Here is a 20209-nt window from a genome sequence, read left to right as displayed (position 1 = left end):
AGCAGTAGCCAAGGCATCTCAACAGAACTACCTCAGAATATAGTTTGAAAAACTCTGATTTAAGGAAAGTATGTAAGAGTCTAAAAACAAACTGAATATATAAAGTTTGCCATTCATCAAAGTCAGTCTAAGGATCACTATATAGAGACCTACTGTTTAATTTATTCTCTGGTGTTTTAAATTAATAAAATTACATAAATTAAGCATTTTTTTCTCACTAAAATTGATCTTTCTCCAAATTGTTCTAATTGGTGAAGCTACATTTATTTTTAAATTATTTTTAAAGATTTTATTTATTCATCCATGAGAGACAGAGAAAGAGAGAGAGAGAGAGAGACACACACACAGGCAGAGGGAGAAGCAGACTCCATGTAGGAGCCTGACATGGGACTTGATCCCAGGTCTCCAAGATAACACCCTGGGCGGAAGGCAGTGCTACACTGCTGGGCCACCCAGGGATCCCCATGAAGCTATATTTTTTTTTAAAGATTGATTGATTGATTGATTCATTCATTCATTCATTCATTCATGAGAGACACACACAGAGAGAGGCAGAGACACAGGCAGAGGGAGAAGCAGGCTCCATGCAGAGAGCCTGACGTGGGACTCGATTCCAGGTCTCCCGGATCAGGGCCTGGGCTGAAGGCAGCGCTAAACCACTGAGCTAAACCTGGGCTGCCCTGAAGCTACATTTAATTCACAGGTGATCTTTAATTTTTTTAGTTAATAGTATGCCTACCATACACAAGACATAATGGTAAGTTCCACAAGGGCATTAATAGATGAATGGACAAACCATTCTACTTATCACCCCAGGAGGGCGAAGACAGATATGGAATATAATAAGTGCCATAAAAGCACTATAGCTATGGAAGCAGAATAGTAATAAATACTATTTTTAAAGATTTTATTTATTTATTCATGAGAGACACAGAGAGACGCAGAGGCATGGGCAGAAGGAGAAGCAGGCTCTTCACGGGAGCCTGATGTGGGACTCAATCTCAGCACTCTGGGACCACAGATGTTCAACCACTGAGCCACCCAGGCATCCCTATGGAAGCATAATTAACTGAGGACTTTAGAAAAGGCTTCATGAAGGGTGACATCTAAAGCAGACTTTGAAAGTGTGTAGTATTTTGAAAGACAAAGATGGTGAAGTGGAGGAACTGGAGAAAATGGCATCGTAAGTGGAGGGCAGACATATACTGAAAAGCAGAAGATGAAGAGCACTGCGTATATTTGAAGAATAGCTTGAGGCAACTTGCAAGCTCTATAACAAAAATCATGAGTTGTTCATTTTACAGCAGTACAACCTACAGAACCGAAGTGTAAACACACATGTACAACATTGTAAGAACATTAAATACCTTTTTGAATGAATGAATCAATAAATAAATGAATGTAATCTAGTGTGGCTAGTATAAAAAGCATATGTAGAAGATAGCGGAAGATAGGGATGCCTGGGTGGCTCAGGAGTTGAGCATCTGCGTTTGGCTCAGGGAGTGATCCCAGAGTCCCAGGATCAAGTCCCACATCAGGTTCCCTTCAGGGAGGCTGCTTCTCCCTCTATATCTCTGCCTCTCTCTCTGTGTGTGTCTCTCATGAAGAGATAAATAAAATCTTAAAAAAAAAGAAGAAGAAAATAGTAGAAGATATGGCTGAAAAGGTATTTAGGACCATATTGAAGACAACAATAAATACCATATTAAGTATTCAAATATAACACTGTGAATGATGGTAAACTACCTGCATTAGAAATACTGATCTAACAGGGTACCTGGCTGGCTCAGTTGGTGGAGCATGTGACTCATGATCTCAAGGTTGTGAGTTCAAGCACCACACTGGGCATAGACATTACTAAATAAAAATCTTTAAAAGAAAAGAAAAGAAAGAAATATTGGCCTCGTAGGATGGACTGGAGCAGAAAAGAGTTCCAATAGGGATACTACAATATTCAATTCAGTCTGTTGCAATAGTTTAGTCCAAGACATAAGTGACTAATAAAGCTGTGGCAGTAGAATCAAATACAAAGATGAATATGAAAGATCAGAAGAATCTTTTTTTTTTTTTTTTTTTACTTTACTTTAGGTGGTCAAAGTAGAGCAAGAAATATATTATAGAAGTAAAATCTTTTGGACTTTATAGCAAGTTCTATATAGCGGGAGTGGGAAGGCAAAAGTTAAGGAAATCCCAAAGGCTGGCAAAAATGTAGAGTAGGAAATCTCTTTTGCACTGCTGGTATAAACTGGTATGATCCTATAGAAAAAATTAAGCAATACACAGTAAATCAGAGCTGTATATAATCTATAACACAGCAGTTCCACTTCTACATATATAACCCAGAAAAATTCTCATATATATGGGTAAGGAGACATATACAAAAATGTAAGTTGCATTGCTATTTTTATAATGAAACATTGGAAAATGAATAAATTAAAAGATTGTGGAATGTTTACATAATAAAATAGCACACAGTAGTTAAATGACCTAAAGCTACACATATTAACACAGATATAGATCTTTAATATATAAACACAACAACTTGAGGGAAGGAAAGGTTTTGTTTATTTACTTCTATTTATAATTTTATTTACAACAAGACAATCCTAAATAAACCGGTTAAGAAAGGAGAAGATGGATACGTCTTATGAATATCAATGAAACAAGTCTTTAGAGGACAAAGAAAAGGAAAAAAGTGAAAAAAAAAAACATGAATAAACTCTTAGGTTTAATGTGGAGGTGAAAAAGATTTTTGTTTTTACTAGGACATTTATTTTATAACTGGAAGTTTGTACCTTTTGACCACCTTCACCCATTTTGCCCACCCCTACCTCTGGCAAATACCAATTTGCTTTGTATCTATAAATTCAATTTGTGTGTGTGTGTGTGTGTGTGTGTGTGTGTTGAGGTTTTGTTACTTGTCTTTTGTTTTAGATTCCATATATAAATGAGATCATATGATATGGGTTTTTCTGTCTCACTTATTTCACTTAACACAATGCACTCAGGGTCTATCTCTGTTGTTACAAATGGCAGGCTAGCCTTCTTTTTATGTCTGGATAATATTCCATTTTATATAAATACTGTATTTTCTTTACCCATTCATCAATTAATGGACAGTTGGGTTATTTCCATGTCTTGGCTATTGTAAATGCTGCTGCAATGAACATGAGGTTGTGAGGTAAAGCTTTCTCAGAGATGGGTGGAAAAGTAAAAGAAGAAACAGAATATTTTTAACTTTTAATTTTGAAATAACTATATATTATATAAGGTTGCAAAAACAGTACAGTGAGGTCTCATTTATTCCTTACCCAGTCTCTACCAATGGTTATAATTTATGTAACTGTAGTGAAGTATCAAAACCAGGAAACTAACTACAATGTATATATACAGTTCCATCATCTTATATGCGTAGATTCATGTAAGCAACACTGCAGTCAAGATACAGAGCTATTCTATCACCACAAAGATCTCTCTCATGCCACTCCTTTACAGTCACACCCAAACTCCTATCCTCCCCCATCCCTAAAACCTGGTAACAACTAATCTGTTCTTGATCTCTATAATTTTGTCTTTTTTTTTTTTAAGATCATTTTATTTATTTGCTCATGAGAGAGACACACACAGAGAGAGAGAGAGAGAGAGAGGCAGAGACACAGGCAGAGGGAGAAGCAGGCTCCATGCTGGGAGCCCCATGTGGGACTTGATCCCGGGACTCCAGGATCATGCCCTGGGCCAAAGGCAGGCACTAAACCACTGAGCCACCCAGGGATCCCCTACTTTTGTCTTTAAATAAATGAAATCATAGTGAATTTTGAGATTGGCTTTTTTCCCTCAACCTAATGCCCTTGAGATCTATCCAACTGTTACATATATCAATAACTGAAACCTTTTTATTGCTGAGTAGCATTGCACAAAAAGTTCACACCATCCTGTATTTAGCCATTCACCCACTACAAGACATTTTGGTTATTTCCAAATTTGGCTGTTACAAATAAAGCTGCTATGGACAAATATGTACATTTTGCTAGGATGGATGCTCAGGAGTGTGGGGTTTGGTCATATAGAAAGGGTATGTTTAGTTTGGGTGTTTTTTTTGAGAAACTGCCAAACTCTTTCCCAGAGTAGTTGTACCATTTTATATTCCCAAAAGAAAAGTATAAAAGTCCCATTTCTCCACATACTTGCCAGCATTTGATATATGTCATTATCTTTTATTTTGGGTATTCTGATGCATGAGTAGCAATAGCTCATTTTTGCATTTCCCTGATGGCTAGTGACATGGAACATCTTTACATATACTCAACTGATATTTAAACATTCTCTCTCTTTAAAAGATTTTATTTATTTATTCATGAGAGATACAGAGAGAGGCAGAGACATATGCAGAAGGAAAAATAGGCTCCCCGTGGTGAGCCTGATGGGACTCGATCTCAGGACCCCATGATCACAACCTGAGCAGAAGGCAGATACTCAACCACTGAGACACCCAGGCATCCCTATATATTCTCTTTGGTGAAATGTTCTTTCATCTCTCTTGCCCATTTTCTAATTGGACTGTTGGCATTTTTTTAGTTTGAGAGTTTTTTTTACCCGAGATATAAGTGCTTTGTCAGATATAAGGTTTTCAAATATATTCTCCTACTAGGTAGCTTGTATTTTCATCATCTTCATGGAGTCTTTTGCAAAATGAAAGGTTTTAATTTTTATAAAGCCCAATTTACTGATCTGCACTGATATTTTCTTTCACGGATTATGCTTTTTGTGCCATGTATAAGAACTCTTTCAAGTTTGGTCCCACAGATTTTCCCTTATGTTTCCTTCTAAAAGTTTTATATATTTAATTTTACAATCCAAACCAATTTTAAGCTAGAGAAAGGAGAAATTGATAAATCTATTTATCAGAAGGTCTTCAACTATTTAGTAGAGTTAATTTCAATATTTATTTGGTATCCACTTAAAGTATAAGCACCTAAGATAGATACAAGGCATAGAATCGAGAGAGTGGATAAAACACAGATTTTTATTTTATTCTTTTAAGTGCTTGGACAGAATTATACATCAGTGCACCTGATTTAGCCAGGAAGAACTTAAGAGTATTATTAGGTGGAAGGAGGAAAAAGAGTATTCTTGGGGAAAATAACATCTGTTCTAAACCTTTAAAAGTAGAAAAATTAGGCTACTCACAGAAGGGAGGTTGTGCCAGGAAGAGATAATAGACTGAACAAAAAGGCAAAAGAATATATACTTACTGTGTGCTTAAGGAAATATACATGGCCTTATAGTTAGAAAGTCCTAAGTGTGGGGAGATTTAGGACAAATTTTGGGTGTAGGCAAGAGACAGATTATGGAACATTTCACATGCCATGCAAATGAAATTAAATTTTCTTCTGTGTGAAAAAAAATTATTCTGTGATGGGAAGCTAGTAAATTATTTTAAGTAGGTGAATAATCTAGTTAGATTTGTGATGTCAATTAAATTGTCACTGAGAGGATGATGAATTTGGACACAGCAAGACTAGGGGCAGAGCCACCAGTTGGGAGGCTACAGTGACAGCCCAAGTAAGGCATGATGCAAACCTACATAAAGATTTAGGCATTATGAATAGAAAAGAAAGGATGGATTTGAGAAATATTTAAAGAAAAAAAAAAGACATGTAGTCTTAACTGAAAAAGCAGGCAGGGAAAGGTGTTGGCTTAAAGTGAATAGAGAAGCTATGAAATAGCACTTGAAGAAAATCCTTTTATTAATCTTTAGTTAACCTATAGTATTGGATAACACAGTATTTACCACAGTAAAGAAAAACACTAGTCCCATAAGAGGCTCTTTGAAGGAAGAGTCGAGCAAGTTAGAGATTCACAAAACTTAATTAGCACATTAAAAGATACACACAACAGTTGTTGTTAAACAAATTTTGTCATTTTGTTTAACATTAACCCTATATTTCCTAAACTTATCTGACCATGGGATTTTTTTTTTTTCATGCAATACTCACTCCATGCAACCAATGCTCTAATGAGACTACTTTGGGGACTACCAGTTTAGCAACAATGTGGGCTTTGGTTAAGCTTAGAACATAATTTTTTTTTTTTTAAATCTTGTCTTAAAAGAAAAGAACTAAGTCTTAAATGTAAGTTTATGTGAATTTCTACAACTTCATTTACTACGACTCTCCATTGCTCATACCACTTCAGTCATCATGGTTTCCTTATTTTTCTTCAAATATGCCAAGCATAGTCTTCCTCAATGTCTTTGCATTTACTGCCTTCCTTGGGATAGTCCTCACTCAGATATACACAAGACTTGCTCTTCCCATTTTCTTAAGTTCTCTGTTAAAATGTCATTTTATTAAACAGACCTTCACTGACCACTCTGTAACAAATACTAATTCCACAACCCTTGCACTCATAACCCTTAATTTGCTTTATTTCTCTTCAGTGTTCATTGCCATCTAACATATTAAGATTTTATTTATTTCTTCATGAGAAATACACAGAGAGAGAGGCAGAGACACAGGCAGAGGGAGAAGCAGGCTCCATGCAGGGAGCCTGATGTGGGACTTCTGGGATTCCAGGATCATGCCCTGAGCCAAAGGCAGGCAAACACTGAGCCATCCAGGTGTCCCGCCATCTAACATATTAAATATCAATTTATTAAGTATTCTCCCTTTTGCTCACAGGCTGTAAGCCCCATGAGTGCAAAGTCTGTTTTGTTAGTGAACAAAACTTGTATATACTAAGCTCAATTAGTTGTTCAATAATTTAATAACCATCACTTCTATCTGATGTTATTTACTTCATATTCAGGTAAATAAAGGGGGGCACCTGCCTGGCTCAGTCAGTAGAGCATGTGACTCGATATCAAGGTTGTGAGTTCAAGCCCCATGTTATTTTTAAAAAATTGTAATAGTAGGGGCACCTGGGTGGCTCAGTGGGTTAAGTGTCTGCCTTCAGCTCTGGTCATGATCTCAGGCTCCTGGGATCCAGCCCCACCTCAGGCCTCGCACTCAGTGGGGAGTCTGCTTCTCCTTCTCCCTCAGCCGCCCTCCACTGCTCTTGCTTGCTCTCTTTCTTGAATAAATAAAATATTTTAAAAATAGTAATAAATAAAATAATAAAGTAGGTAATTGATGAAATAGCTACATATCAACATAACCATTAAAGGAATAGTATTCTCCTTTATGATGTTAACAATTAATATTTATCATGCCCATATTCTATCTATTAAGGTCTGACCAGTTTTATCCAAATAAAACTTACAAACAAACAAAATCAAAAACTTACTCCAAGATTCTGGAAGGTTTCAGCACTAACCTTTCAAATTTTTCTCCTAATCAATAAAATTGATAAAATTGTAAAATTGCTGTATAATTTTATCTTTAGAAAATGCACAGGAATTACTGTTAAATTTCTCTTGAACTATGTTTCTTTAGATACTGGCTTACAAAAAGACTACAACTAGAAGCGCTGAATGTAGTAACCTTGACCCTCTAAAGCAAAGGATCCTTTTCTTCTGTGATGTACAGGGATTCCTTCCTGTAACCTTAGCAATTGTCAAATGCATTAGTAGGTTTAGGTGTGTAATGCTTCCACTTCCAATTTGAATCATGTTACACCTTATTTAACAGAAGTCAGCTGGTCAACCGAACATACTCTATGTGAAAATATACTCTCATGATGGAGACATATTCCACTAAAAACGAGAAGAAATTCTCACAGACACATGCAACAATTTTTCAAAATATCTCACTATAAAACCCTTCAAATAGTTGAATATTTAATATAATATATTCTAATATGAAATGCAACATTTCTAAATAAATAGACTTTTAAAAATACTCAAATAAGTCAACACAAAATATATACTTAAATTGGTTCTGATTTAAACAAAATATTATTTAAATATGTTTTTATTAAGGACTAAGAAGAAAGTTCATGCATATATAACTTTATAACTCAGGCATAAACTCTCCATTCAACAAAAATTTTTCTAAACTGTAATCTAATGGTAACAGACTAAAATAACTTGAATTCTTTTCAATAAAAATATGTGCAACTGAATATTAAATAAAAGTCTCTAAAATTATCTACCCTTATGCAGCTGTTATAAGTAGGTATGTGTTGTGGTGTTCTAAGTTTTATTCAAAGAGAATAGTTTCCTTTACCTTTATAACTAAATGTATTTTATATGTGTAACAAGAAATAATCTAACAGTTACCTAGTGTTTTTCAGGAACTAATTTATTTACCTTGGTTAAAATCACAGTCTCTGAGACTCGGTTGCTTAATCTGTAAAATGAGAGTTTGCCTAGGATTTCTAATATACTTCCTAGCTTTAGTATTCTCTGATTCTATAAAATTAATTTTTCCCAGTTAAACTCTATTGTTTTCACTCTTGTAAAATAACTGAGAAATATTTTTGATACAAGAAATCCATGTTTCCTTAAAAGCTTACTTCTTTAAAAACCAGATAATAAAACATATTTATGTCTCTCTATAATTAAACACCGCAATTTGTACTGAAATATGATAAGTACTGTTTATCTACTTTGGGTGAATAAAAGCTGAGGACAATTTATTAGAGCATAAGAAAGACTCCCGAATACTAGAAGGTCACAGCCTGTGTGCTGAGCTGCTAGCAAAACATCTATGATGCTCCAAAGCTGCCATTTTTCTTCCTTGACAAAGACTCCATCTGCCACTGAGCCATTTACAGCCTCCAAGTCAGAATATCAATGATTTCCAACCATTCTGCAAGCCTGCTTTCACCTTGATATCACCTCTGTAAGCCATCTAAAGCAAATGATACATATATCCCCAACTATAAGCATGAAGCCCATGCTTTATTCACATGATAGGTATTTAAGCTTCCCACTAATGTACCATTTTATTTATGCTGAGTTGAAAAGAATTTTAAAGTATATATATCTGCTGTAATTCTTGTTGCTTTACTTACATGCATTAAATCAAATATATTCATAAAACTTTAAAACTGAAAAGACTGTACTACGTAGTGTTCAGTAATGGCTCAGTAACTAAGACAACAAAACAACATATTTATTACCCTTAATACAATTTGCTAGAAAATTACTTCGTATAAAACAGTTTCTTAGAAATTGGAAGCATTAAAGCAATGAAGAAATGTTGATAAAATTTCTAGTTTTGTACTTAAATCAATGTTCTTAATATTATAACAAGTGAAACCCATCTACCTAGCAATAAAAGAGAGGCAGAGAATTTTTCAATTATATCTTGTTTTTTTCCTACAATTTTTTGTTTGTTAAACATATCAGAAATAGATGCAAACTTCCAAGTACTATGAAAAACTCTACTTCCATTTTTAAATAAAAGCAATATAATCCTTGGTCATTAATATTCATAAAAATGGAAATAATAACCTTATTTAAAATATTAATTTTATCTGAAAGTAATTCTCCATAAAATAAAGATTCAGTTACGGCCTATTATATGCAAAACATTAAGGGGACTACAAAAAGGTTTAAAACAAGATTCTTGGCCTCAAGTAGAGAAAATTACACATGAACTCATGAAAAAGTACCTAAAAAGACAAGGCACTTTATAGTTGCAGGAAGACTGTTACACAGGAAGGAATTCTGGATTACAGGTTAGGAGACTGAAGTCTAATTATATCTACTCTGAACCCTCCAAATGCTTATGTTAGCCATTTAAATTTAACTCTAGGAAAATTTTTTACTCAACTATAAAGGGAGGTGACTAGAATAGGTGACATCTAAAGTCTCTTCTTGCTGTATCACTTTATTACACGATACCATGAGTCTAGATGTCTGATGATTACAGAAACTAACTGACCCTAGATTTTAAGTGCCACCTCATTCAGGTAGATATGGCCTGTATTAAAAAGGAAACAAGTTTTGGGTTTGGTCTTAAAGGTAGTTCAACATTTGAATATATACGCAGAGGTAGAAAAAGAATCTTCCCCCCAAAAGGAATAGCATAAATAAAGGCGTGGAAAAAGAAATCGTGACTTCATAAATTACTGTGGCAATGTTGTCCACAATGTGTGAGAAGAGGAGACATGATACTAGAGACCGAGAAACTAGAGAAACATCTAAACGTGATCTACTAGGTTGATGGTGGGAATGAAAGGAAAACAAAGAAGGCAAAAGGATGCAAAGGATGCAAAAGATAATGAAGCCAGAGTACAGACACTTTTAAGTTTTGATCTAGAGCCAGAGGAAGGAGAGCGACCCAACATGATACCAGGATTCATATACTGATGTGGGAAATGGTGATACTATTAACAGAAAGAGGCTTGAAATGTGATCCTCTTTCTAAAATAACATGAAAAAAATAGAATACATTAAAAAGAAATAAAGCCATCTAATTTAAAGAAAAAGAACACTGAACTGGGAATTCAACACCAATGCTGGACTCTGCCATGAAGTGGCTGTATAACATAGAGTCAGTAGCTCTAAGGTTTGGTTTTGGAAAATGAAAGTACTAGACTTAACATGATTTTGAGATTCTTTTTAGTTTTATATACATAGCATGCATCTTAATTTCTGAACTGGAACTTGTAGAGGCAAGCAATCTTTTGAAATAATCTTAATCCTGACTGATAGAAGATTTAATATTTTTGTACATATGAAAGTTAAGAAATACAAAGTACTGCATCCAAAAATAATACGTATGGTTATTTTTACCTAACAAGTACAATCTCAAACACAACCGCTGCAAAACTAAAGGCAGAAGAAGCAATTTCAGAATTAACCCTCCATTTCTGATCCTGCATTAATCATTAGCTAATTCATTAAATACCTATTATTAGGAACTAAGGGAAAGGCAAAAGAAGATACGGTTTCCATGTTTAAACATACAATAACTTTATTAGTGAGATAAAATGAACATACATGAAATAATAAAAAATTGCCTTTTGATGTAGACTAATCCACATATCAAAAAATTCATTCCTTAACATCAATTCATGTTTGATAATACACTGAAGCATAAACTGAAAATGTAATGGATTTGAAATTTGGTTAAAGGAGAAAATATTTTTAGAGTGTTTCCTTTAACAAGAGAGGCCATAATCAATTAAAAATTTTATTCATATTTCATAGTTATTTTTGCAAATGATTATTTTTAATTTTAAGAAAAACTTTATATTTATTATGATGTCATGATTCAAAATATATGGAGGATTTACAAAGTGTGTTCCTAAAAGGACATGTCAAACAAAAAAAAGAAGACAAGTTTTTCTTTAAACATTAAATTACAATCTAAGTCATATTCTAAAATGCCTAAACTAATTTTAAAATTAACAATTTTAATTTTTTCAGGAAAGCAGTTAAATCTAACAAATATACAAAAGAGGGAAGTTAACTTTTAGTAACTTGACTCATTTCTTCCATTAAGTAAATAACTAAACCTCATTATTAAAGCTTATTATTCCTTAAAGTTTCATTTATTCAAGTAATCTCTACACCCAACGTAGGACTCGAAATCACAACCTCAGGATCCAGAGTCCCATGCTCCTCCAATTGAGCTGGACACGGCACCCCAGAGCTTATTACTCTTAATTCTCAAAACTTACTATTATAGTCAACTGAAGATATAATTGGCAGGTACTGCACATATTAGAATATGATAAATTTTTATTCTTTGGGAAAATACTTCCTTGTTCTCACAGACTTTGATTTCCAAAATGACTTCTCTAAAAATACACCTTTATTTTACTTGAAGAGTATGGAGACTAAAAATAAACTTTCTTTTAATTTGCCTAATAAGTCCAATATTTGGTATGCAAAAATGACCACCATACAATGCTTAAAATAAGACAAAGAAAACTGGGTTAAGAATAGAGTGATTCCTATAAAAATGCAAGTATAACTTCAGATAATAATGAACCTAGTTCTCTTCAAAGATATGAACACTGTTTTCATTATTAACATTTAACTAAAATAAATCAATTCTTTTTCCACCTCTCCAAGTAAAACTCATAGTAAGAAGCAGCCAAGAATTATTGCAATTGTCCAATAGATTCTTTAGTAAAGGCTGATCATACCTTTGTAGCAAAGGTATAAATGAGTTACTGCTGCTATAGTGATTTGACAATGCTTTGGCCCCAAGCTTCATATATTAAATAGCACTGTAGAAAAGAACAACTAATATAAAGTAACTGGCTCACAGTGTAGGCAAAATCATATAGATTTGTTGACCACATGAACAAATAACTACACATACACATTAAAAATATACTGGATCCAAAAAAAAATATACTGGATCCAACAAGTACTTACTATAAACGAGTCTGAGGGTTTAAGTTCTAACACTGTGAACAGACATATGTGAATAAAGCAGTTTTGCCCACAAAGAGCTTACAACTTAACTGAATACAATAAGTTGAAACCTCTCAAGGAGTTTCAGAAATTGTTTCAAATTGTTTGTATTTTTAAATGAGGTGATAGCATGTTTAAATATCTTTTTATAATAAAAATAAAATAACAAAAATCAATTAACAATAGAATAAATACAATAAGTAATATGACAACATAAAATAATAATAAAATAACATAATGTAGTAAGCAAAAACGAATAGGCTGAAAAACTCATATGTATATCATGTGTGGTAGTAAGTGACAATCAGATGAGTGCTTATGATATGCAATCCCTATATTACCCAGCTGAACACTGATATAGTTGCTATGACGGTTCTGATGCTTTTTTTTTTTTTTTAACCTTCTTTTGTTAAAGAACAGAAGCATGAAGTGTATTAGTAGGGAAATGAGCCAATGAGGACATAAAGTGATAATTTAGCAAAAAAAAATATCATATAACCCCACTTACATTAGGTATTTGGAGTAGTCAAATTCACAAAAACAGCAAGCAGAATGGTGGTAGCCAAGGAATGGAGGAAGAAGGGAAATGGAAACTTGTTTAATGGGTATAGAGTTTCAGTTCTGCAAAATGAAAAAGTTCTGGAAACTGGTTGCACAATGTGAATATATTTAACATTACTGAACTGTACAATTAGAAATGTTAGCATGGCAAATTCCACGTTTAAAAAAATGCCTTTAGGTGCTTATGCAGAGATGCCTGGCCTTGGAAGTTGATAAACTATGTCTTGGGTGACTGGGTGGTTCATTTGGTTAAGTGGCTGCCTTAGGCTTATAATGGGATCCCAGGGTCCTGGGATTAAGCTCCCTGCTCAGCAGGGAATCTGTTTTCCCTCTCCCTCTGCCCCTCTGCCAGTTTGTGCTCTCTTGTATGTGCACTCTCTCAAATAAATAAATAAAATCTTTTTTTAAAAAAGTATGTTTTACGTAATTAAAACTATAATAAAATTGTGTCCCTTGCAAAATAGAAAAAAAGCATCTCTTTATATATTAAAAAATTATCAAAGATTATTTAAAGGAGGATATTATATTTTTTAACGTACCAATCAAATATATAAAATTTTTACTGAAAATTAACTTACTAAATGTTATACAAAAATTGGTTAGAGATTATATTTCCTAAAGAGCTCCATATGATTATACATTACTAGAAAAAAGATTATACATTACTAGAAAAAAGGTTTAGGATTTAAAAAAATATATAAGCAAACAAATTACAAACAACAACTAGATGCAACAATATAAAGTGTAATAAGGGCAGCCCAGGTGGCTCAGGGGTTTAGCGCCGCCTTCAGCCTAGGGCGTGATCCTGGAGACCCAGGATCGAGTCCCACGTCGAGCTCCCTGCATGGAGCCTGCTTCTCCCTCTGCCTGTGTCTCTGCCTCTCTCTCTCTCTCTCAATGTCTCTCATGAATAAATAAATAAAATCTTAAAAAAAAAAAAAAAGAAATGTAACATTTTAAAGTTAGCACAGTGAAAGAACTGATGTTTTACTCAATTTGGGAATGTAAGAAAAAGCTTACTGGAGAAGGCAATTAAATTTTAAGAATAAATAGATAGTTTAACATAAGAAAGTCAACTGATATATTACATTAGTAGAATGAAGGGGGGGAATCACATTAGTATCTCAACTGACACAGAAGTAATATTTGACCAAATCCACCACTCTTTCATAATAAAAAAAATTCAGAAAACTAAAAATATAGGGGAACTTCCTCAACATGAAAGTGGAATTCTGAAAAACCCACAGCCAACATCAAACTAAATGGTGAAAGACTAAAAACTTTCCTCCTAAGTGCAGGAAGAAGACAAGAAGAACTGCTTTCACCACTGGTAGTTCTAGCCAGAGAAATTAGGTAAGGAAAGGAAAAAAAAGAAAAGAAAAGGAGAAAAAGAGGTGGAGAGAGAGAGAGAAAAAAGAAAATGAAAGAGAAAGAAAAAGAGAGGGACACAGGGAGGAAGGGAGAGTGAGGGAGGAGGAGGGAAAGACGAAGAAAGGAAGGAAGGGACATCCAAATTGGAAAGTAAAACTATCTCCATTTGCAGATGACATGATCCAAAAGATAGAAAATTCCAAAGATCAAAAAGAAAAAAAAGAAAGGAAAAAAAAAAAAAGCCCTGACTAGCACTAATAAACAAATTCAGCAAAGCTGCAGAGTACAAGATGAACATACATGCACACACACACACAAAATCAGCTGTGTTCTATACACCAACAATGAACAATCCAAAAAAAGGAAACTAAGAAAACAATTTCACTTACAATAGCATCTAAGAGAACAAAATACCAATGAATAAACTAAACCAAGGAGGTGAAAGACCTATACACTGAAAACTACAAAGCACTGCTAAAAAACATTAAATATGACCTCAATAAATGTTACAACATCCAACGCTCTTGAATTTTAAGACTTAGTAGTTTTAAGATGGTAACACTACCCAAAGTGGTGTACAGATTCACTCAAAATTCCAACACCTTGGGACGCCTAGGTGCCTCAGCGGTTGAGCATCTTTTGGCTCAGAGTGTGATCCCGGAGTCCCAGGATCGAGTCCCACATCAGGCTTCCTGCATGCAACGTTCTTCTCCCTCTGCCTATGTCTCTGCTTCTCTCTCTCTTTCTCTCTCTCTCTGTGTCTCTCATGAATATATAAATAAAATCTTAAAAAAAAATTCCAACAGCTTTTTTTTTACAGAAATAGAAAATCCTCAAATTTATGTGGAATTACCAGTGGCCCCGAATAAACAAAATAATATTTAAAAAGAAGAACACAGTTAGAGGACTCAGGCTTCCCAATTTCAAAACTTACTACAAAGCTACAGCAATCAAGACTGTGTGGCACTGGTGTGAGAGCAAACATACAGACCCACCGGCCCAGAATTAATAGCACAGAAATTAAACATACACATCCATGGCCAACTGAGTTTTGACAAGAACACCAACACCATTCATTCAGTGGGAGAAAGAAGAGTTTCTTCAACAAATGGTTCTGGGGAAATTGGAATTAAGTTGGACCCCTACCTTGTAATGTATCTGAAAATTAATTCAAAATGCATCGGGGTAGGCAGCCCCGGTGTCGCAGCGATTTAGCGCTGACTGCAGCCTGGGGTGTGATCCTGGAGACCCGGGTTCGAGTCCCACGGCGGGCTTCCTGTAGGGGGCCTGCTTCTCCCTCTGCCTGTGTCTCTGCCTGTGTCTCTGCCTCTCTCTCTCTCTCTCTCTGTGTCTCTATGAATAAATAAACAAAATCTTTAAAAAAAAAAAATGCATTGGGGCACCTGGCCGGCTCAGTCGATAGAGCATGAGACTCTTGATCTCAGAGTTGTGAGTTTGAGCCCCGTGCTGGGTGTAGAGATTCCTCAAAAATAAAATCTTGAAAAAATGTATCAAAATCTAAACATAAATGAATTAATAGAACTCTTAGAAGAAATATAGTGCTAAATCTTCATGACCTTGGATTTGGCAATGGATTCTTAAATATGATACCAAAAGCACAAGCAACAAAGAAAAAAATAGATCAACTGGATTTCAAAGGATTAAAATTTGGGAGAATCAAAAGTATTATTAAGAATGTAGGGATCCGGGATCCCTGGGTGGCGCAGCGGTTTAGCGTCTGCCTTTGGCCCAGGGCTTGATTCTGGAGACCGGGGATCGAATCCCACGTCGGGCTCCCAGTGAATGGAGTCTGCTTCTCCCTCTGCCTATGTCTCTGCCTCTCTCTCACTCCCTGTGTGCCTATCATAAATATAAAATTAAATTAAAAAAAAAAAAAAGAAAAAAAAAAGAATGTAGGGATCCCTGGGTGGCGCAGCGGTTTGGCGCCTGCCTTTGGCCCAGGGCGTGATCCTGGAGACCCGGGATCGAATCCCACATCAGGCTCCCAGTGCATGGAGCCTGCTTCTCCCTCTGCCTGTGTCTCTGCCTCTCTCTCTCTCTCTCTGTGACTATCATAAATAAATAAAACAAAAAAAAAAATTAAAAAAAAAAAAAAAAAAAGAATGTAAAAAGACAACCTACAGAATAGGAGAAAATATTTGTAAATCATATACCTGGTAAAGGTCTAATATCCAAAATATATAAAGAAGTCTTACAATTCAACAACACAAAGACAACAATCCAATTTTAAAAAGGGCAAATGATTTGAATATATATCCAAAGGAGATATATAAATGGCCAATAACCACTTGAAAAGGCACTCAAAGTCATTAGCAATATGTGAAATGCAAATCAAAACCACAATGAGGTAACCACTTCACACCCACTAGTATAGCTATTAATACTAAAAACCAAACGAATACAAATAACAAATCTTGACAAGGAAATGAAGAAATTGGAAGTCTCATACATTGCTGTGGTCAGGGAAATGGTTCAGTTGCTAGGAAAAACAGTTTGGTGGTTTCTTTAACAGTTAAACATAAAATTGACATCTAATCCAGCGATTCCATTCCTAGATACTCGAAAGAACTAAAAACAGGTACTCAGGGGCACCTGGGTTGCTCAGCTGGTTAAGCATCTGCCTTCTTTCTGCTGAGATCATGCCCCATGTTGAGCCTGCTTCTCCTTCTCCCTCTGCCCCTCCCCTGCTCTCTGCCTGTGTTCTCTCTTCTCAAATAAATAAATAAATAAATAAATAAATAAATAAATAAAATCTTAAAAAAAATAAAAAATAAACAGATACTCAAACAAGTACAAGTACACACATGTTCATAGAAGCACGACTCACAGTAATCAAAATGTGGGACAACTCAAATGTCCATCAGTGGTTGAACAGATAAACAAATTGTAGTATACACATACAGTGAGATATTATTCAGATATAAATAAGAATGAAAAAAGTGATACCTGCTACAAGGTAGATGGACTTCCAAAACAAGTGAATAAAGCCAGAAACAAAAAGCTTCATATATGTACTATTCCATCAATATTAAATCTTCAAAATAGGTAAATTCATAGAGATGGTATACAACATTATGAAAGAACTAAACTGTTCACTTTTAAATGGTAAATTTTATGTCATATGCATTTCACCTCAATAAAAAGAAAGCTTAGAGAAAAGGCAGCAAATAGGACTTGATCAACTTCTTTTCCAATGAGAAAAGAGAGAAGTTCACCAGGGTTAACAACATTTAAAATATGCAAAACATCTTTTGTATGAGGAAAAAAATTGTAATTACTTATTACAGATATCCTTCTGCAACTTTTTTCTTCTCTTACTCCCTTCCCGCATCTCTTCCTCCTTCCCCCAAATATAAATAATATATATTATGTATAAACACTAGAGAAATATATATTCCTCTCCTATAATTTAGATTATACCTTCTTTCTTGGTCCTATAATGATTTCTCTCCCTTTTTCTGCTTCCTCTTATCTATTTTTTATGAGGTGGCCTCAATGTTATCTTCTAATCCTTCTAAGTAAGTTTTTCATTTTCATCATTCATATTTTAATTTCTAAGTGCTTTCTGGTTTTTGCCCACTCATTTTCTTATAGCAAACTCTTGTGACATGGACATATCGTTTTCTCTTATTTCTCTAAAAATATTATTAATAATTATTATTATTTAAGTTTTCTTAAACTTAAAGTTTAAGAGTCTTTGTTTCCTCTACTTTTTTTTTTTTCCTATTTATCTGTTTAGGTCTTTGTTATTTCTAATACAGGGTTTCCTCGAATATCTGATGACACTTGTGTATCCACTCATATTCTAGAAGGAACATTAAAAACTTAATTGGAAATTTTGTCAACTTTATGAGGCTTATCAACTGTGGATTTCACTTGGCTAAGTCATTTCACTTGGGAATTCCTTTGATGTTTTTATCCTTAAGTTTTTCTTTTAGAGCCAACTTAGCAAATGTGACTGGGAGATCACAATATTCAGTATATGATAAGCATTCACTCAAACCCCCTCTTCCTTTAATGCCCTTGCCCACAAAGGTGTTTCATTTACCTAAAGTCCAAAGACCTCAGTTAGATCCACTCCAGAAGATAAGCCTCCAGGCTTCTATTGAGTGAAGGAGGCATCCAACTGTGTTAAGTACAGGAGATCTGAGGACTATAACTGGTTAAATGGACTTTCTATGTTTAATGAATGTTTAATAAACATTTTATTGTTTTCATACAGTCTTTGTCTCTAAAGATTGACCTGTACTTCTAAAATGTCCCCCACCAAAAAAAAAAAAATAATAAAATAAAATAAAATAAAATAAAATAAAATGTCCCCCACCACTGTTGCCTCCCTTCCGGAGATACCAGGAATTGATCATTCCTGAGTACTCAAGGGTTTCAAATGTATAAACTGCATTTCTTTGTAGCTCACCTCATTGTCAGCTAATTATTCAGTTCTCTAACCCTTCTAAATTGGTTACTACTCATCTGTCCACTCTCCAGCTTCCAGAATTTTGTTGCTACTCATCCCTCTTCTATTTCTTTGCTTATGTTTTCTTAAAATGCATTTTTTCTATCAAATTAGTGGGCCTTCCGCAATTAGCCAAACTAAATATATATGTTCAAGCTACCCTCTTCTCTTAGTCTCATGAAGTATTTTCTACATTAAAAATCATCTTCTATTGGAAGATGCTGATTTCAGGGGTAGTTACTCTGGTGCAATTAACCTTATGATTTTATTTTTATTTTTCATTTTTTATTTTTTATTTTTATTTTTATTTTTTTAATTTTTATTTATTTATGATAGTCACACACAGAGAGAGAGAGAGAGAGAGGCAGAGACACAGGCAGAGGGAGAAGCAGGCTCCATGCACCAGAAGCCCGACGTGGGATTCGATCCCAGGTCTCCAGGATCGCGCCCTGGGCCAAAGGCAGGCGCCAAACCGCTGCACCACCCAGGGATCCCTATTTTTCATTTTTTAAAACAGATTTCACTTATTTATTCAGAAGAGACACAGAGAGAGAGAGGCAGAGACACAGGCAGAGGGAGAAGCAGGCTCCATGCAGGGAGCCCGACATGGGACTCAATCCCAGGACCCTGGAATCAGGACTTGAGCCAAAGGCAAAAGCTCAGCCACTGAGCCACCCAGGTTCCCCAGTGCAGTTAACTTTAAAGGTCATTTTTTATTATATAAAGGCTGGCTACCCTTTCTTGAAATTCTGCTGTATTTTTCTTCTACCTTTTTATATTCACTCTGTACAACACCATACTCTTTTTTAATTTTTTTAAGATTTTATTAATTCATGAGAGACACACACAGAGAGAGAGAGAGAGAGAGAGGCAGAGACACAGGCAGAGGGAGAGGCAGGCTCCATTCAGGGAGTCCGATGTGGGACTCGATCCTGGGTCTCCAGGATTACGCCCTGGGTGAAGGCAGACACCCACCGCTAAGACACCCAGGCATCCCAACACTACACTCTTTTTTGACTGAATACTTTACTGCTAAGGAGGAAATAACACCCCCTCCTTCAGTTCCTTTAGTTCTCTCAGCATACTAATGTTCTAAATTACATTGTGCTGGTTTCATTCCTCTTCATATCCTGGCATGCAAGTACTCTATTTGTTAGTCAGTTTGTACTATCCCTTTAGGCATTTGTCTAGGTTTCATACAATTTTATCTTCTAAGAATTCTTCCTCTGATTTTTTTTTTTAAGATTTTATTTAATGATTTATTTGACAGAGCAAGAGAGCAGAAGCAGGAGGAGAGGCAGGCTGAGAGAGAGAGAGATAAACAGGCTCCCTGCTGAGCAAGAAGCCCAATGCAGGGCTTGATCCCAGGACTCTGGGATCATGACCTGTGCTGAAGGCAGACACTTAACCAACTGAGCCATCCAGGTACCCCCCCTTCCTCTGATTCTTGACCAACAGACTCACAAAGCACATAGTTTTCT

At 35.1% G+C, this 20209-nt stretch overlaps 1 protein-coding gene and 1 pseudogene across 3 annotated transcripts in view; one reads left to right on the top strand and one right to left on the bottom strand.

Moving 5' to 3' along the window:
• The window catches only part of BAZ2B (bromodomain adjacent to zinc finger domain 2B), a 294178-nt gene that overhangs the window by 184743 nt on the left and 89226 nt on the right, over nt 1-20209 (bottom strand). Inside the window, exon 1 of one of the 3 annotated variants that reach the window (XM_077883359.1) lies at nt 12828-12916. The exons of the other annotated variants lie outside the window; for them this stretch is intronic. The gene's annotated coding sequence lies outside the window, so the exon portion shown is untranslated. Of the gene's footprint in view, nt 1-12827; nt 12917-20209 lie in introns of those variants that run through there. 3 annotated transcript variants of the gene reach the window in all.
• The window catches only part of LOC144304750 (small ribosomal subunit protein eS1 pseudogene), a 48679-nt pseudogene that overhangs the window by 18296 nt on the left and 10174 nt on the right, over nt 1-20209 (top strand).

This window comes from Canis aureus, chromosome 34, assembly GCF_053574225.1.
Source record: "Canis aureus isolate CA01 chromosome 34, VMU_Caureus_v.1.0, whole genome shotgun sequence".
Lineage (NCBI taxonomy): Eukaryota > Metazoa > Chordata > Mammalia > Carnivora > Canidae > Canis > Canis aureus.
This window is presented reverse-complemented; position numbering and strand designations above follow the sequence as displayed.